The sequence below is a fragment of the Rhyacophila brunnea genome, unplaced genomic scaffold (genome assembly GCF_057557595.1).
Source record: "Rhyacophila brunnea isolate RB1 unplaced genomic scaffold, BYU_Rbru_1.0 scaffold_2, whole genome shotgun sequence".
NCBI lineage: Eukaryota > Metazoa > Arthropoda > Insecta > Trichoptera > Rhyacophilidae > Rhyacophila > Rhyacophila brunnea.
In genome coordinates this window covers 45,833,196-45,853,525 of record NW_028232859.1, presented here as the reverse complement: position 1 = coordinate 45,853,525, position 20,330 = coordinate 45,833,196, and the positions used below count along the sequence as shown (strand labels likewise).

At 32.5% G+C, this 20,330-nt stretch overlaps 1 long non-coding RNA gene across 2 annotated transcripts in view; it reads right to left on the bottom strand.

The window, feature by feature from the left end:
* LOC147072396 (uncharacterized) overlaps positions 1-20,330 on the bottom strand; it is a 333,653-nt gene that overhangs the window by 291,290 nt on the left and 22,033 nt on the right. The gene's annotated exons all lie outside the window — the stretch shown is intronic.

The following is a 20,330-nucleotide window of genomic DNA, read 5'->3' as shown; positions in this document are numbered from 1 at the left end:
TGGCTGGTGTGTCTCTGATAATTAACTTAGGAATCGAGGGCATCCGTTGTTTGTTCTCCCAAGGTGCAGAACTAACCTGCCATTAGTGATGCCAATTGGGAGGGCAATAACCATGTTTAATGAAATCGCTTCGGAAATTGATATATTCCACTTAGGTGAGGTGAATTTATGTGGACGTTGTTTTAAGTTTTTAAAATAGGGTCTATCAATAATTCACTCTGTGTTCTTCCATCTACTTGTATTTATGTTATTTTATTTCTTTTCTTATGTTGTTACTTATTGTATTATTAACTCACATTGCTCTCTATTTCTCTCACTTATTTTGTGTCATGTCGTGAACGCTTTCAATTTATAATTTGTTATGTTCATTATTATGTAAAATAAATAAATTAGATTTTTTTTTTGACCTTGTCCGATCCTAATAGGATCATATGGGCCTCCACAGAGTAGAGGTTTGTATTAACAGATTTTGTTTTTTTACGAGAAATGGATGTCAGCCACTTACTCAACCTATTAGGTCCATACCCTGACTCACACACAAATTGATAAACAATATGTGTACTTGCCAGACCCAAGATTCGAACCTGGGACCCACGGCGTTATAGTCCAATGCTTAAGCTGCACGGCCACCGCGGGTGTCGAATTATTATACAATGATCAATAGTTTCAGTATATCTTATAGTACGAGTATATTGGTAAAACTTAGCGAAGTATAGCTATTGGTTGTTCGTGTTTACATTGACAGATCGGCAAATGATTAGTTGGGCTACAAACAGTTTTTCAGAAAGTTTTTATAGCCACCCTTCAGAAGTTTTTGGGGTTGATACTGCCACCTCCTCCGGTTAGCAACGCAACTCCTTTCCACGTAAGGATAAAGATTTTCGCTGAGATAGAAGAGTTTGGTAACCACATTGTACCCAGCGCAAACACAAAAGGGCAGCCTTTTGGAGGCGTGATGCGTAACCGATTGCCTAATGAAAGTGGACTTTTCAAAAGCTTTTACCTTTTCCATTCACTGGAATAAAAAAACCTTACCTCAGAGCTTTGTCGATAACTGGAAAAAATTATATGATTTTTTTTTATTACAACAATGTAAAGTGCCGAGAATTATATTATATAATCATAATATGGTAAGTGAAAAGAATGTTTAAACAAAGAAAAACAAGATATTTGAAAACAAAATTACAAAAATATATGCTGAAGGATTCCACAGTGTCTTCTGTGGTTTTAATCTTACTAAGTTTGCACATTGGTTACTCTTTCAAAGCCCTACTTAAGGCTATACTTCAGCTGAGGCATGGTCTAAAAATATCGGGACTAGGCGATGCGCGGATTGTGCAAATAACGCGTGCCTAGCGAAATATAATTTGTCATAAAAATTCAACATGCGTCGTTTTAATGTTATGTTTATTATTATATTCGTAATAATAATAGTATATTCATTAACAAGTTTTCTTTTTCAAGTCCATGCGGAACGTTTTTTTAGTCATCTTTACACGATTTAAGAATATATTCTTCCGACGCCATCACAAAACAAATTAACAAGCTCACACCTCGAGTGTCAGTCTCCGATTGGCGACGACTGCGAAATTTCGTTCCACCTACTTTTGAAAATTATTTGCCGTTTCACTTATGTATGCTCTTAAAAAATTGCGAGTGCACCGGTAACCCAGTTGAATAAATCGACACTTTATACAGGTGTTGCTATGCTGTTACAGATGCTATTAATATACGCCCAAAGCGTTTCTGTATAGATGTACTAATTAATCAGGGAATTTAAGCCAATTTCAAGAATCAACAATGCTGACCGCAGTGTCCTGTTTACTATTTTTTTAATGCATAAACCCTCACATTATGATCCTACCAATGATACACTAAAATTTTCTGGATTTTCAATCGTTTTATGCTACGGGCTTGCTTTTAAATCATCTAAATTGCTTTGGATATTAATATATTTATACCGCCTACGTGAGGATAATTAATTTATGTGAACATGATTTTATATAAATATTTTAAAATATAGTCCACTAAGCTCAATAATTGTACTTCCGTGTAGTTTTTTATTATTCCTAAAAATCAAAACGTTGGAGCGGAGCTCGGAGCAGGAGCACGGAGCAGTGGATCAATGGGGTTTTACTCGGAGCACCGAAATTTTGTAGTGCTCCACTGCTCCGAGTGTTTTTTTTATTATTAAATTTTCGCCCTAAAATCCAACGAAAATATTATATTTCACATTTTGCAACACTGGAATTATTTGAATTTTATGGCAACACTGCCGAGTGATAAATAACCTCACTTTTTTGACAGAACAGGCAGATAATGAAAGATGATTTTAATTAATAATGAAAAAGACTAATAATACACCTTATTTCAAAACTACACATTTTTTTTAAATTTTAACATAATTGTATACATAATATAAAACACCTTATTAAAAATTAAAATTATTAGATATTAAAATACCTTTCTACAGCGGAGCAGACCCTAGAGGGGAGCTGGAGTAAGTATTAGGCATAAAGCCCATTGACGCAGCGAGTGCGGCGCTCGCGCAAAATTTCTACAAGTGGCGCGCAAATCATCAAAAATACAACGTAATCAAATACGCCAGCGCCCACTGGACTTAACGATGCCTTGCGCGCCGCCTGCCGCATGAGTCACCGTTTTTCGCTTCTCGGCGATACGATTTAATGAAAATACAAAGATGTCCATTCATTGAACACGGCTACCAAAATTACGCTGCTTGAGGCGTCGTCGTACGACGGGCGAAAAGCAATTATTTAATAACAGAGAACCCATTGTTTTATTTTATTCCGTGTGATTATATTTCGCTGGTTGAATAATGTCGTCGTAAATATTTATTACAAGCCCCGAAATAATATAATATTTTTATTGCTTTGTTATGAGAGACGCTGTAAAAATAATTGTTTTGTGCTGCTTGGGCCGCTTATTACATAGGTGAAGGGTAATGCGCGGCGAGAGACGTGTGATTATGGTTATGAATAAACACGTAATGCGCCGACTTCGCCCGCTCGACGCGTTCTGTGGGCACCATCGCTTAGGTCCCAGAGCAGAGCTAGATCTGAGCACTCAAAAAAGTGGTCCTCTCCAACCCTCTGCTAAAAACCCACTAATACTATGTACCTACCTAATTATTTTTATCCTCATATTTCAATATGTAGGCTTTAAACCCACTCAATTACGACAAAAAAAAAGTTTTAAATAACTTATTTAAATCAAATCAACACGTTCTTCGTACATTGCAATTGGTGACCCCGACCGTGGCGTTATGTTACTCGTCGATTTCGCACATTTTACCTTTCAAGGAAAACCATCGTCGATAAAAAAAGTTCATGCACAGTTAGTAGACGATGGTCAGGTGACAGGTGGATACTTTGATCGTATCCTAAAGCATCAATGACATTGAGCTTCTTTACAAGCTGTTTGTTGGCGAATTTAAAAAAGGGCGATTCAGCTACTGCGATTGTGACGATGACACACAAAACTATCAATTCGCTGAGAAGCCACAAGCCAGCAACTATTTTGACAGAACGTAGTTGCAGATCATAGACAATAGATAATTAATATACGTAAAAAAACATAGATAATAATAATTATACACAAGCTACCGAGTTGAAATCATAATATTGTGTTGTTGTTTACTTTTATCGGGCTCGCTATAAAATGGAACGTAAATGAACGTAAAATGCTTGCCGAATAATGTTTCCATTTTAAAACGTCAAAACAGTAAATGTCAAAATGAGTAGTTCGTTTTTTTACCGGGAGGTCGCTACCATCGCTCTACTACGCAGACGCAGTAGGCCCACACGCCGGCGTGTAGCGTGTTAGGTTGACCGGCTTTCAACTTTTCTCGGTAGATTGTTTACAATCTGCTTGTTAGCTTGTTCGATGATCACACTGGGTGACTTTACAGGCAGATTGTAAATTCGCCAACAAGCAGCTCGTAAAGTAGCTCAATGTCATTGACGCTTTAGTATCATTATGTCATCGGTAATATAACAGTCTACTGGCGCAGTGAAAACGCCGAGTGAGTTTTACGCGAGCGACTGCGCAATGAAAGCGGACTTACGCCTAGACAGATTTTTTCCTTGCCTCGGAGGGAAAACCCAGAACAATAGGCGGCGAGAGGGCAACGATATTCCCCGTTGATGGATTGAGTCCACTATCGCCCATGGGGACAATAAGCAATAATACCTTCTCTCGTACACCTTGCTCAACCACGACTGCAATTTTGGAAAGGGTTTTATCATGATCGGCACAAAATATACCGTAATAGAATAGGATATTTTCAAGTGATTTAAAATTGGTTTAGTGTAAATTGTGTGTCTCTGATAATTTCGAGGGAATCCGTTGTTTGTTCTCCCAAGGTGCAGAACTAACATGCCATTAAAAATGCCAATTGGGAGGGCAATAACCATGTTTAATGAAATCGCTTTGGATATTGATATATTCCACTTACGTGAGGGTGAATTTATGTGGACGTTGTTTTATAAGTTTTTAAGATAGAGTCTATCAAAGTTCTCTCTGTGTGCTTCCATCTACTTTTATTTTTGTTATTTTATTTTATTTTTTTTCTTATTTTATTACTTATTGTATTATTAACTCACATTTCTCTGTATTTTAAAAATTGTTAACACTTATTTTATGTCATGTTGTGAACGCTTTAAATTTATAATTTATTATATTCATTACATGTAAAATAAATAAATTTAAATTTGAATTTGAAAATGATCTTGATTACATATTTTATTAAAATTATTACCATTTATTGCAAATTGCAATATGCAACAATCGTCATTTTTTCAGGTAGTACTGTATTAAAATTACGATAGAGGTATTAGTTATTAATTTTCTTCAAATGCAATGAGATAACTTGTTTGCAATAAATGAAGATATTTGATTGTATAATTCATTAAAATTATTATCATTTATTTCAACATACAATAGTCAACATTTTTTACAAAAAGGATATTATATTGCATTCGAAGTATGAGCAATAACTAGCACTACCATTGAAGCTTATAGTTTCGTGCCACGGTCTGACTAAAGTGGGCCTTGGTACGAACCCCCTGAGGCTAAGGTGAGACTAGGACAGACTGTATTACGTCACGAAGAATTAAGGACACTCGGATACAGATAAATTTTGAATTAAATATATTTTATTTTTTTAATTGATTATGGAATTAACCAGCTACGTCAGTATAAGATTTGAAATTTAAATCATTTCCCGGCAGTACAATTTTACTTTTTGCTTGTTTATCAAGAAATAAAGATAACACAAATGGGCACTTTGTTAAATATACAAATACAGATTTGAAATATAAAAACATTAACATTTTTTACAATGGAAAAATGTTGAAAATAAAAAACTTGTTAGTTTGCATCAGTATCAATCCTTGTAAGTCAAATACACTCATTATTATTGATTGTAGAAAACAAAAATTAAAATTGGGCCACTGGTCAAAAAAAAGATTTAATAAACCAGATGGACCTCTTTCAGTGTGTACGGTAACCGAAAACATCTTTCTGGAAGCCCACCCAAATATATTACCACAAGCTGTCAAAAATTACAGTGATTTTCGTGTTCTTAGCTCTCTTGAAAATAACCCCTGCCAGAATTATTGAAAAAGAAGAAGAATGAGTACACAGTGACAACCCAAAAGCTAAATATCATACAATATCACTTGATACTTTTCTATCCTCTTAGAGCGGCGTTTGAATTCAGCACATTTAACAGTATACTTTACTAAATCATTTTTTGAGAATAACATAATATAGTGAAGTTTACTGTGAAGAGAAAAACAAGCCTAAAATATCGAGGAAGGAAGTCGAATAAAAAACACAACACAGTGATTGACCAAAAATCAAAATACTACAAATAAAAAAAGTGTACAATTTTATAGGAAGTAACTTTAATCTTTCAAAAGTTTCTTTGCCACACTGTAGTAGTACAAACAACAAAACAAACTCATTTGGACTCCGATGTGTTTGTTGGCCGATAGGCTGGAAAATTCCACAACTTTGAGACTTTTTCTTTTATGTTCCCATACATTCACGAAAGACCGCAATATATTCAATGGAGTGAGAAAAGATTGGGTGATAATTAGTTACTGTTACCAACGAATAATTAATAAATTTTATTGACACTGGAAACATAGCTGCTTTGGTTGTACAAAAAAAATATCATTGACAAAATACAGTGGTATTCAAACACTTTTGCATTGCGCAAAGTCTCAGTGAAAGTACCTGTCTAATGTATTGATTTGTAACGAATAGGGTAGGGGGATTGTAGAATATATGACGTCAAAAAATCAACACAATTTTCAGAGAATAAAATATTTCTTTAGAAAATCATACCGCAATCGATAATTTTCAACGAATTTGTTTGAGACAGCTTTAAGGGTATAATAAATAATTATTTATATACAGAGAAGTAAAAGATTTCGTAACGATGGAGTAAAAATAACCAAAAATCGTGTGACGACATTTATGGACGACCTGTAACATAATCAAATGTAAAATATTGTTTCTCCGAAACAATCTAATATGCAACGTTGTTGTGGAATATTATTGTTTGGTGCTTCAAAGTTTTAACAAAAAACAGTAATGGTTTCGTCTTTTTCTTATTGTGTCATCCCCTAGCGGAGGTCGGCCACCATCAAGGCGATCTTAGCTTTGTCGTCTGCTACCCGTAACAATTCAGTGGAGTTGCACTCGTACCAATCACGGAGGTTCTTAGCGTCGTCTTCTACGACGCTTTTTTCTTGAATTACAATTTGGGGAATGATGTACTTTTGTCCTCTCATAATGTGCCCGAGGTACTGTAGTTTCCTGGTTTTGATACTACGTAGAACTTCTTGGTCATTTCCTATTCGATTGAGAACTTTAACATTTGTCACTCGGTCAGTCCAAGGAATTTTGAGGATGCGTCTATAAAGACACATCTCGAAAGCTTCAACTCTCCGTGACATCTCTTGGTTTAGCGTCCATAATTCCATACGTAATAGAGGACTAATGTAGACTTTATAAACAAAAATAAATCTTAAGTGATAATATGCTAAAATAAAAAAATCTTCTGAAATAAAGGACAAATAAAATTTTCAATATGGAAGAGTATCTTACATTTTACTATCGTCTTAAAAATCCCCGAAGCATATGAATCTATCGTCATATTTTGTTGAATTATTATGTCTTTCGAACAACCTACAGTCCTACAGCATCATATTATGACGTGGCTTATACCTACTTTGAATAAATACCACTAGGTGTTTTCAGAATTGTGTATGTTCAATAATTAGAATGGTACATTCTTAAATCTTGTGAATTATTCGTTGATTCAAATAGTTAATTAAACACCACTAGATTAATATAATATTTAATGCATTTCTTACAATAAATTAATATTGTTATTTGAGAAACTATTTATTTTCTGAGCAAATAAATACTTTATTATATTATATAAGTAGGTAGTAAATAAGACTTATTACAAAGACATTATTTATAAAAACATTTTTAAAGACAGAGCCTACCGGCGCTACAGAAGGTAGGTATATATTATTATTATTTCAAATTTAGAATGAATTATAAAGTTGGTGCTTCGATGTAGTTTTTATTTTATCCCCGATTAATATTCACCTTTGGTATTATTTTTTGAAAAAATGCCAAAATTGACGATGAAAAAAAAATGAAAATTGAATCTGTATTTGAAGCGCGGAGAGGGTGCTGTCACGTGACTCGCATACAAAATCTCGACGGACATTTATTCTTGTAAAGTTTCCCATCTGGTTGCCAAACTAGTTTTTCATGGAAAGGTTTCCCTAACTTCTGCCCTGGAATCCAGTGGCGCATCGGGATTTTGATAAATGACCAATATTAATTAAATAATATAATCGTTTTTGTTTCATTAACTTTCAACAGGTTCCGACACAGACGTACCGGTTCCGGCGCTTTCCGATTATTTTAATTAGGAATGTTGGAACCCCCCATGACGTACTACAGCCATCACATGTCGTTGCTTGCCTCGGAGGATGTGTACATAGGTCCTCCATTATTCAATGTGTGTGACCGATATAGTGCAGTCTTTTAATTTTTATAAGAATTTATTTATAAACGGTGTATGCACCTATTAAACAAAATTTATAAAATACTACCACAACCAATAATAATAATAGTACAGATTACACTTATAATATACAATTTGACAATACCGAACGACAAAATACAATCTATTGTATAATAATGTGATCATTTCATTTACAAAACGTGAATATATTTATAAGGTATATCAAAATCTTTCCTTCTACTTCTTTGTGGGTTCATTTAAAATCCAATTATATGGAAAAATATTAGTTTTCATGTTCATATTATCAATATCTGGTCTGCATGCAGACCCATCACAGAATAGATGTGATGTATGGTTCATGATGATATCTTCAGCTGTTTAAAAAAATATCCTGTTTGATTTATTTTTCTTAAATTATTTAATTATTATGAATGGGTCCATCATTTAATCATTTAATTTCACTGTGTTACCATTTTCTATTAGACTTGTTACACATTTCATGTTATTGGTAATTATATTTTTTGTCACATGTACACCCACGGTACCTCACATTACCTCACATTTATGTGCACCCATGGTGGCCGCGCGGCTTAAGCGTTGGACTATAACGCCGTGGGTCTCAGGTTCGAATCCTTGGTCTGGCAAGTACAAACATTGTTTTTCAATTTGTGTCTGTCAGGGTATAGACCTAATAGGTTGAGCAAGTGGCTGACATCCATTTCTCGTAAAAAACAAAAATCTGTTACTCTCTGGAGGCCCATATGATCCTATTAGGATCGGACATGGTCGAAAGAAGAAAAAGAAAGAATATTTTTTGTCTATTAGGTTTTCTTTTCTTTGTTATTATTTTGTAATTATGTGTATTGCATGGATTTACTGCTGACAGTACATATTATCGCGGCCATAACAAGAAAATTCACGTGTAAATATGTAATATCCTGCAAGTTGCAAGATTGCATGCATGAATCAAAAAAGTTCGGAAGCTTCTGAATTTTCATGCGACACTTGGGTTTTGTTCGATATCTGCGCCAGTTCAGTAGAACGATAGTGGCGAACCTGCGTGAAAAAAAAATGAACTACACCGCGCAGAGACTCATTATGAGGTTAATACATTCACTGCTGACCAGTTAATTACTTTGTAATTACCACATTTAAATATCACGTTAATTATATCTAATGGCCAAATAATGCAAACACGCCAGTCTCATTGTCAGCACTAAATGAGTTGACCATTTTTACGACTGTCAAATAGTACCATAAAATGACAACATCGCGTCTCGTTTACTCTTGAAAGATGAGATTGGCTAGACAGTCAGCACTTTTACGTGTAAACAGTTATTATCGCGGTAGTTTAAAATACATATTATTGGTGCAGGTAAATCCATGCACGTTTACAGGCGCTATAATTAGCCAACTCGCCATAATGGCCAATTAGAATGAAATATTGTTGTTTTTATTTAATAAAACGCAATTTTTTATAGTACTTATTCCACTTTAATTAATATATTAGGACCGGTTTCGTCCGCCTCAGAGGGACATTTTCAACTGAATACATTTTTTTTAAAACAATATTTATCAAACAAAATTCAAAGCGATAGAAATAATATAACAATAGGTACATAATAATTATCCGTCCAATAATACCTTCCCAATAACGTCCATTTAATGTTCTATTTATTGATCTATTAGTAACAATAATAATATATTCATTGACATGTTTTCTTTTTCAAGTAAATGGGTAACGTTTTTAGTCATCTTTACACGAATTAAAAATTAATACCCCCGTCGCCATCACGAAACAAATTAACGTATTCACATCTCGACGTTCGCTCTCCGATTGCCAGCGAGCCCAAAAATGTATCGCGCCTATAGTTGAAAATTATTTGCCGTTTCACTGAAGTATCGTCTTAAGTTTTGTATAGTATTGTAACAGAATAATGTGTCCTCAAAAGCATCTCTCTAATAAAAATAATAGTGAAATTTATCATCTCTTTTTGGGAATCCGTTATGGGGATTCCAGTATTCAGTACGCTACTGCGCTTCGGGCTGGGGTAAGATGAGGTGCCGTCTATAATACCCGATGGGGGTTGAGAATCGCTGTTATTTACCCAGACTGACTGCCCTGCGGTGACCAAACGCACTAATCAAAATAAGTGACAGTTTTATATTTACAAAATAGTGTTGATAGCATCACTTCTAATTTCCACTTGGACATGACAGGATATTAATATTATGCACGCCAGTATCACGTAACAAAGATATATTTTGGCACTTATCCAATAAATGCCTTAGTCGGATCACTTATAGAAACTCGTCTCAACTGAAACACGTTGTAATTTTGTTGTGATTCACAAAACACAATATTATGTAACTTATAGGCCATCCATGGACTGAAACCGTATGCGGTTTCGAACTGTGTGCCATACTAAGCTTATCTTTTCTGTTCATGGAAATATATTTTCACAAACTATATTATAAGAATCTGATCGTATCCGTTTATACCATACACTTACATTTATAAATTTAGTGAAAATATATTTTCATGAACAAAAATCATAAGTTTAGTATGGCGCACGGATCTAAACTGCATACGATTTCAGTCCATGGATGGCCTCTTAGTGTACTGCCCCATATAGCTATTTATATTTTTGGTAGAAAAAATCATCGATCTGCTAGTCGCGTGTAATAAATTTCACTTCACATAAGGCGCAGGCAGGTATAAAAGCAAAATGCATATAAGAGAGTTGCAACATTGTACCTGTGTTTGATTTAAGGCTATATCCCAGTCGAGACGATTTTCAATGTGTTACCGGGCTTAGACAAAGTGCTGGCATCTGTAAATTCGTTTGTCAATTATTGTCGTAGACAAATATGTGTCAGACAGGTTGGAAAAAATGCCAGATTTACATAGAATAAAAACAATATCTAAACCGGCAGTTTATTATTAATTGTTGCTTTCACGAGAACAAAGATTTAATAAAAAAATATTGTTTTACAACTAACAAATGAGTATATTAGTCGGCAACCTTAAACACATTCAAGAAAACGTACTAAACTATAATATTAATGATAAAATAATACGTGACTAGAAGAGACCCTTCAACGAATGCACATTTTACAATGTATTTTAAAAATGTACATTTTTCTTTATTAATGTTTACAAATAATGTTTTAAAATAGGCTCGTAATGATTAATAAATACACTTTAAAATATAAATTATCATAAAATTGCATGTTTTTTGTTCTGTCGTTAGATGCACCAAGAATTACTATATTGCCATTGATGTATTTTTACAACGTTTTTCTTAGCTTGTATTCTTATTTGTCCGGTAAAAATCTTGCAATCGATTTTTAACTAACTTCCCGACTAGCTAGACATTTGAAACTTTTATAATGTATCAGAACACGATGCCAATGTATTCTTTTAATACTTTTAGCCATCTTTAAGTAGAATTGAATTCATTTTCAGTTAATTCTGTTTTGTATGAAAAGTTATTTCGGAAGAAATCTGTAATCCAATCCACTATTATTGGTTGCAAAGGGGGTGGTCCTAGCAACTTAATTATTAATATATAAGTGCGTTACTATGGAAATCAAAATGACATTTCAGTATTCTACATTTGTTTGTTTGTTGCAAAACAGCAAAAAAATGATTTGTTGACAATTGCCTTGTTTGTCCTAAATTATTAATACATAGAATTGTCAATTTTATATGATTCAACAGAAAATTTAAAAACGTGGTATATAAAAAGTTCTTTTTATCTTGTAATTATTTATTTGTAAGTTTATCTTTGTATTTTAAAAATGTACATTTTTATTTATTAATGTTTATAAATGTTTTAAAATAGGCTCGTAATGATTAATAAATACACTTTAAAATATAAATTATCATCAAATTGCATGTTTTTTATTCTGTCGTAGTTTTTTTCAGTTTCACCAAGTATTATTATATTGCCATTAATGTATTTTTTAATACTAATCGATATAATGAAAAAAGGTTCTAACTCCATAATTTGAAGGGGTGTCTCCCTACCAACTCTCCAATCTCCATCCTTCTCGCCGGACGTGATCGTCTAAGAAACAAACTTACATCTAAGGAATATTTTATTTTTTCCTCTGATACACAATTCCATTTCTTGTCCAGATTTTCTACACAGTGCCAACCTACTTACGAGTATTTTTCGTTCCAGATACGAGGAAAGAAAAAGGATTTAAGATCATTTTAAATTACACTTTAATGCAAATTTAAAAAAATACTTTTTTAGATAATGTTCTTCGAATCCATTTAAATTTATTGAACAGTGTTTAAATATTCTACAGTCAATTGAATACAAAAGTTTCTTTTAAAATGATTGAGTGAACAGTACCTTTTCTATTTGTCTCTTACTTCGAAAAGATTCTTCTTTTAAAGAATTATCTTATAAATTGGAGACTTTAAGTGCAAAGAATAACGGTTTTTTTTTTGCAAAAGATTGTAGATATGTTTTTTATTTTATAAGTATTGTCACACCCCCAAATTGTGCCCATTTGAGGATGTCTCATCTGGGGGTTTAATAGCATACTTCAGTAAAACGGCAAATAATTTTCAACTATAGGTGCAATGACATTAATATGGACGAATCATCTGGAAAAGAAAATGACAGTCACTTTATTGTCGGGTCTGCCGAATGGCATAATCTGTTCTAACGCCATTACAATAAAGGTGATATTGCTATAAATTCCTGATGCTTTATGTTGGGTCTGCCGAATGGTTCGGTTCGAACGGGTTCGCTCAAATGAACATTGACATTAGAAACACTGCACTAACGCCATTACAATAAAGGTCATATTGCTATAAATTCCCGATGCGTGATATCGCATAATGGAAATTGTGTGACGTCTACCTATACATGCGAATGCGTGAATTTACTTGCTAGCTACTGTATTGAGTGCGTCATCCATTAATAATGTCATTGTATAGGTGCGTCGAAATTTTGGACTCGCTGGTAATCGGAGAGCGAAAGTCGAGCTGTGAACACGTTAAATTGTTTCACGATGGCGACGGGGGTATTAATTCTTAAATGGTGTAAAGATGCCTAAAAACGTTACCCATTTACTTGAAAAAGAAAACATGTCAATAATTATATTATTATTGTTACTAATAGAACAATAAACAGAACATTAAATGGACGCATGTTGAATTTTTATGACAAATTATGTTTTGTTCTGCAGGCGTCGTTTGAACAATCTTCGCGTCGCGTAGTCACGATCGTTTTAGACCGTGCCGCAACTGAGGTATAGCCTTAAAGAGGCCGGAACCATTTTCGAGCGGACTCATAGTAATATGAACAGGGGTCGATTAAGAGAAAGACCAATTTTTGACACTATAATCTTCAATTTATTATCTGAAATATTTTTTTATTATAAATAAAAATCTATCTAATTAATTTCCATATTATGTTAATACGCCATTGACAAAATATCCGGCAACGTTGCTTTTGTACCTCGCCGTTGGTGTGTGAGCTTGCGCGCAGAAGAAGGGGTACACTTCTCGCCTGAAACGTGTCGGCAAGCGCGAGGAAAGATAAAAGTAGATTCTTATAAAATTGTATAAATGTAAATTCTTCACCATTATTATTATTTAAAATAAATTTCGCCGTTTTCTAAAACCATCATTATTTTAATCACTCCCAAAGTCCCAAACAACAGTCGATGCCTTCAACGAGTATGTTGAGCGAGAAGGTGAATGCATCTTCTCTCTCGCGCATTTGACGGGAGGTGACAGTATGTATGTACTTACTTATGATGTCTGTCTTTTTCAAAAATTTTACTAAAGTGACACACATGACTCCCCTAACAACGAATGATTTACTAAATTCTGTTTACAATAATACTTGACAATTTTTGGCAGCACGATTTATGTTGGTCTAAAGAGTATACTGAGGCATGGTCTAAAAAGATCGTGACTAGGCGATGCGCGGATTGTGCAAATGACGCGAGCTGAACGAAATAAAATTTGTCATAAAAATTCAACATGCGTCTTTTTAATGTTATGTTTATTATTATATCCGTAATAATAATAGTATATTCATTGACATATTTTCTTAGTACATGCGGAACGTTTTTTAGTCATCTTTACACGATTTAAGAATATATTCCTCCGACGCCATCACATAACAAATTGACGTGCTCACACCTCGACTGTCAGTCTCCGATTGGCGACGACTGCGAAATTTCGTTTCACCTACTGTTGAAAAATATTTGCCGTTTCACTTATGTATGCTCTTAAAGTTAACGGCGACATTTCGCATAATTTATATCTTCAACAATATTTCATAAAGAATCATTAATGATCCAATATTCAGCCAATTTGTTTAAAGAACATATTATTATGATATTATGAAAGTGCATGTTTTCTAAACAAATTGCACTTAGGACAAACTAAAACTTGCTTTAGGAATCCATAGAAGGCTCCATTTTGCAGAAGAAGGGTGTGGCAACACCGTTAAAAGAGATTTACTATTATTTTACAAAGTTTTTCTTAGCTCGTATTCTTATTTGTCCGGTACAAATCTTGCAATCATTTTTTAACTTACTTCCCGACTAGTATTTGAAACTTTTGGTATATCAGAACACGATGCCAATGCATTTTTTTAATACTTTTAGCCATCTTTAAGTATAATTGAATTCATTTACAATTAATTCTGTTTTGTATGAAAAGTTATTTCGACACCATTATTGGTTGGTAGGGGTCTGGGGTCCTAGCAACTAAATTATTAATATATACGTGCGTTACTATGGAAATCAATATGACATGTCAAAATGACATTTCAGTATTATTTCTATCAAGTACATTTTTTTTTGATCGTTTAAGCTAGTCAAGTCAAGTTTATATGATTCAACAGAAAATTTAAAAACGTTGTATATAAAAAGTTCTTTTTATCTTGTAATTATTTTAAATTTAAATATATAAATTTAAATGTTTCATCTAAAATTTATTTTATTTTGAGAAAAACTATTATTGTTGACAGTAAGTTGATAAATAAATACTTAAAATACAGTACTAATTAAACCTTTGAACGCTGTTAAAAATGCGACGGTATATCAAAGCATCTGATGCTGAGGATTGTTTCAATAGAGACGTGTTGTATGCGTTAATTAATTCCTATGGAATTACAGCAATCAGTTTGACAGAGTGTGCGGTGAGTGAGCGACGACATCTGCGCCAGAAGGAGTAATTACTCACTAACAGGTTAAAGAGTCAAAGCAAACAAAGGCTTTTACTTGATATACAATATAATGGATATAATGTCAGGGTTGAAGGCATACTTTCTTAATGAATAGCGAACAAAACCTCCCCCTCGTCACAGCGGTTCGCAATAAATACCTACCGTTTGATTACATGAAAATAATCATCCTTCTTATTAATACGTGGTACCGTAAGAGATTTTTAAGAATCCATAAACTTCACGCGTAAACGCCAATTTTGTTGATTATTTTATTTTTTACTTAAATTTATACACACCCGCTGGATGTTCAGATTGAATTGAGCATATTTTTGAAGAAAATTAAATTTATGAAGTTATCGAATGTTAAAAATAACTTCCTTTTGAACTTTTTATTTATCGCTAGGTTTTATCCTAATTTCGCATAACACCGTTTAATGCTATCGCAGTAGTGCACAATGAGTTCATTCTTTATAAAATGTGTATTTACGATGGCTCAGTTCCATAGTACAATTATGTAAGCCATCATATTCGTATATCGCTCTACTTTAGTTCCACACAATTACAACTCGAAAAAAATACTAGTTGTTCTTGTAGGGTCTATATTTTTGTCACTTTTCTACAAGTCAGTAAAAGTGAGTTAAAACTTTGATCAGCCATTACTAATTCCGAGTTGTAGCACTATGGAACTGAGCTATTAAAATGTTATAATGTTAAAAAAATGTTAAAATGTAGTATTATTTTTAGGTACCTAATTGTTTTTAAAAATAAAGTTGTTGAAAAACAAATGTATCAGATGTATTTTGTTTTATTCGGAAATTTTTTTATTTGAATTATTGATTTCATCACTGTAATCCGATGCAATTGGAAGTAGGTATTATTGACGTGACATTGTATTATATAACAATTATTATCATCAAATAATGATAATATGAGATTAATATCGTATTGATGTATATCATAATAATTTTTAATTGTCAGTTTACATACGTAATATTATTATGTACAGATACAATATTGATCATAATTAATTTAAAATATGCTTTTCAATGGATTAGATTAGATAATTTAGTTAGGTACATACCTACTAATATTAAATTACTCATATACTTACATATTATTGATTTTAGAATATTAAATTTATACTTGTATTAATATTGTAAGATGTACCTTGAGATGTATGTGACGTTTTTTGTCATGCCGGATATTCCAATTTCTATCAAAAAAGTGGGAATGTATATTTGTATAAAATTTGAAGGCTTACCCTAAAGTAGTCATATATTACTCATTTTAATAGCTGTGTCATTGAAGTCGTGTTGACTGATGAACTATGAACATTTTTATGAAGAACAACTTCTTCTCTTGATGATGTCTTCCATCGAAGATAATAATAATATTATCTCCTTAGACATTTATTTACATACAGAAGTTGCGTCACCAATATAAACTCTTTCTACTTATTTTATTGCTGCCTTCTACCTTTCCCTGGATTATGCGCAGTAGTAAATCATACTTCTGATTACGAAAAATATTGCCAAAGTTAACAGTCTTTCCAGGCTTAAGAGCATACTTCAGTGAAACGGCAAATAATTTTCAACTATAGGCGCGACGAAATTTTGGACTCGCTGGCAATCGGAGAGCGAAAGTCGAGCTGTGAACACGTCAATTTGTTTCGTGATGGCGACTGGGGTATTAATTCTTAAATCGTGTAAAGATGACTAAAAAACGTTACCCATTTACTTGAAAAAGAAAACATGTCAATGCATATGTTATTATCGTTACTAATAGAACAATAAACAGAACATTAAATGGACGCATGTTGAATTTTTATGACAAATTATGTTTTGTTCTGCAGGCGTCGTTTGCACAATCTACTAGTATACTTAATATGAGCTATAAGTTATTTTGACTAATTAGCTAATTTTATACCCTTCGCATTGGTAATGCAATGAGGCGATACATCCAATCTACATTTCAAAGGCTTTTTAATCTGGATGAAAATCTTTAGACAGCTCTGTATGGAGAAGGATATTGGTAGTGACCATGACCTATAGATAGGATTGTATTGCCAGGAATTAAAAATACAATATTACGTTATATCGATTATGATGGTAAAATATAGATAAATAGTGTTATATATAGGTAATAATATTATGTTTCCTTCTGGCTATGGAAAATACTACTTACTACGATATTGAAAGTCAGTGGTGACAGTTGAAACATCTTTCTTCGTCATTTTGGGTGGAAACGTATCAACTCTGAATATTTCGCTTTCTTACTTTCCCGACTAGAGAGCCAATTTTTCACAACAAAAAGAGATATTTGGCGGCAATAAATAAAATTTTCACATATGAAGGCTCCGTAGATTTATTTGTGGGATTTTCCTCGCAATCTTGCCTATTTCTTTCACGCCGCGCAAATAATGTATAAATCATATGAAAAATTGGTTCTTGAGAGGGTCACTTCTATCTAATACTATGTATACCTTTTGGTATTATTATCCTTTTTGATTTTGAGACATGTCGTATTTTAATCGATAATAAGGAAGGATGTCATAAGAAAAATAATAGCACAAATATAACCAGTATCACTAACCTAAGCCTTGAGGTTACAATGTCAAATTTCAATGAACGGCATAGAGTGTATTAAGTGTATAAAAAACACAAGCTACCACGTGGTCGACATATTTTTATTTAAACAGAAAATTTGAATTAGAAACCAAATACTGCGATTAAAATTTGACAAGAGTTATTTATAGTACACTAGCAAAAAATAACAGAGTACCTGTCAACATTCTTACATGTGGCTTAGTTCTGTAAAAAGAAATTTATACTTTAAAATCATTCAACAAACTATTATGAGAGTATTATATTATTTGTTTTCTTTCACGACTTGATTAAAGTAAACGATTTCTTTATTTTCGTGTTTCGAATTCGCATTGACGTGTATCATTTCTTTTACTTTAATCTATTTAATATAATATCTTCTCCCTATCTTGCTTTCTCCTACACATTCATAATATATAATATTTTCTCTCGTGTGTTACAGATAATTCAAGACAAATATATTATTTATAAGGTGATTATTATGGTATAGAACGGCGAAGGAATCGAAATCTCCGCAGAAAAATACGATTAGTTACATTTTTTTAATTAAATTAAATATCTACAAACTCTGAGGTATTTCATCGTGTAGTGATTAATTGCGTTCAGATAGTTAGCTCGGGGCGTAACTAGATCTCGCGCCTCCATTGGCATTTTTGTCGACTATGTGCAAATGGTGGCATATTTGAATTTTTAAAGTTTAACGAAGTTTGTTTACGTCAAAAAATGTTCTGACAATAATACTATTAATGTAATCCAATACAAACCCTATAGTATGAAATAAGTACCTGGATATTTATATGTGAGAAAAGATTTACAAACATAGTAGGGTTTAGTCTTAAAATGGTTCATACAAGTCATACATATTATAACACACCTACAATCAAACTGTTCTACCTGAAATTTTAGTAATAAAATTCGGTTTCTTAATAATTCATCTGAAGCCCTTATCAATTTTAGGACACTGTGCAATAATCCCTTTAGCAAATTATAAATCAAGCCATGTGTGCACATGCAACTGCTTTATACGAAACATATATTATTATATATTTATGAAAATCTGCTCTTTAAAAATATCCTGGAATACACTAAATTTATAGTCGAATTACGCAACTCTTTATTCTTCAGTTCTTACTTACATAATAATATTGAATTATATTTTTTGTGTAATTATATATTTAAATCAACAATAAAAACTAAGTGTCTATGATATTATTTTTTTGGTATTCAATAATCGTTGTTCGGCTGATTTATTGGGTCAATTACGTATGTAGTATCGCTTAGCAGAGCTAGAAAGATTGCGCATTCTACGATCGCTCGCATTAGGCACAACCCCTTTCGACCATTACTAGCATTAGGGAAGATTAGGAATAATACCTAATTCGTTTATAATATGCAATTCAGATATGACCAAAATATGTACGACTGGATTAAAAACGGATTTGCCTAGGGATGCTTATATATTTAATTGATTCAAGTTATGTGTATTAAATTCTTTAGGATAACTTATGATTATATCAGATGATCATTTAATTGTATTGTACAGTAGCAGTTTGTTTAAGCGATTGCACAGAGAGATTGTAATATACATAATTTGGGAATAACTTTAGAGACAAGCCTAGAAAATATATTTAAAAGATATAACGCGGAACAGGACTTGAACCTGCATCCATCGGATTTATAAAGTCAAATTAAAATTTACTTATTCGCATATACCTATAAATAATATAAATAAATATAAAAAATATGAAAATAAAAATAAAACCCCCCAAAGAAAAATACATCCACGCTAACAAACCTTGCAACTATCCCACCAACCAAGCTTTACATATTAACCTACAATATAACAAAAGGGAAACGCTACAGAGAAAGACCCCATGCGAGATGGCAAGACGACATCACAAAAACAGCGGGCCCAATTTGGCTACAATTAGCCAAAGACAGAGTCCAGTGGGATTTCTTTCTTTGGAGGAGGCCTTCATCCGAAGATGGGTTCTTACAAACCAAAGAAACTAGTATCTTAGCATTAAAAATATTATTTAACTTACAAATACAAAAAATATATACTAATATAAAAGTTACATAGCACTGTTTAATATATAAAAATTAAAATATTTTTTATTAGTATTATATACAAAATAAAAATCTTAATATATATATGTATTATACAAAAATATTAAAATAAAAATAATTATTATTTAGATAATAAAATCATAGATAGATAAATATATATACTTACATAATAGATATAATCATAGGTTATATATACATTAGATATAGTCAATTCACTGTCATTTACTTTTTTTGTTTGTTAGAAATGAAAAGGCTTTTTTATTTTATTTTTATTTATTTTGATTATAGCTAATGAACTTTGTAAATTTCACCACATATACAAAAATATATTTTACGTCATTTATTTAGCTCACATGAACATGTAATTCG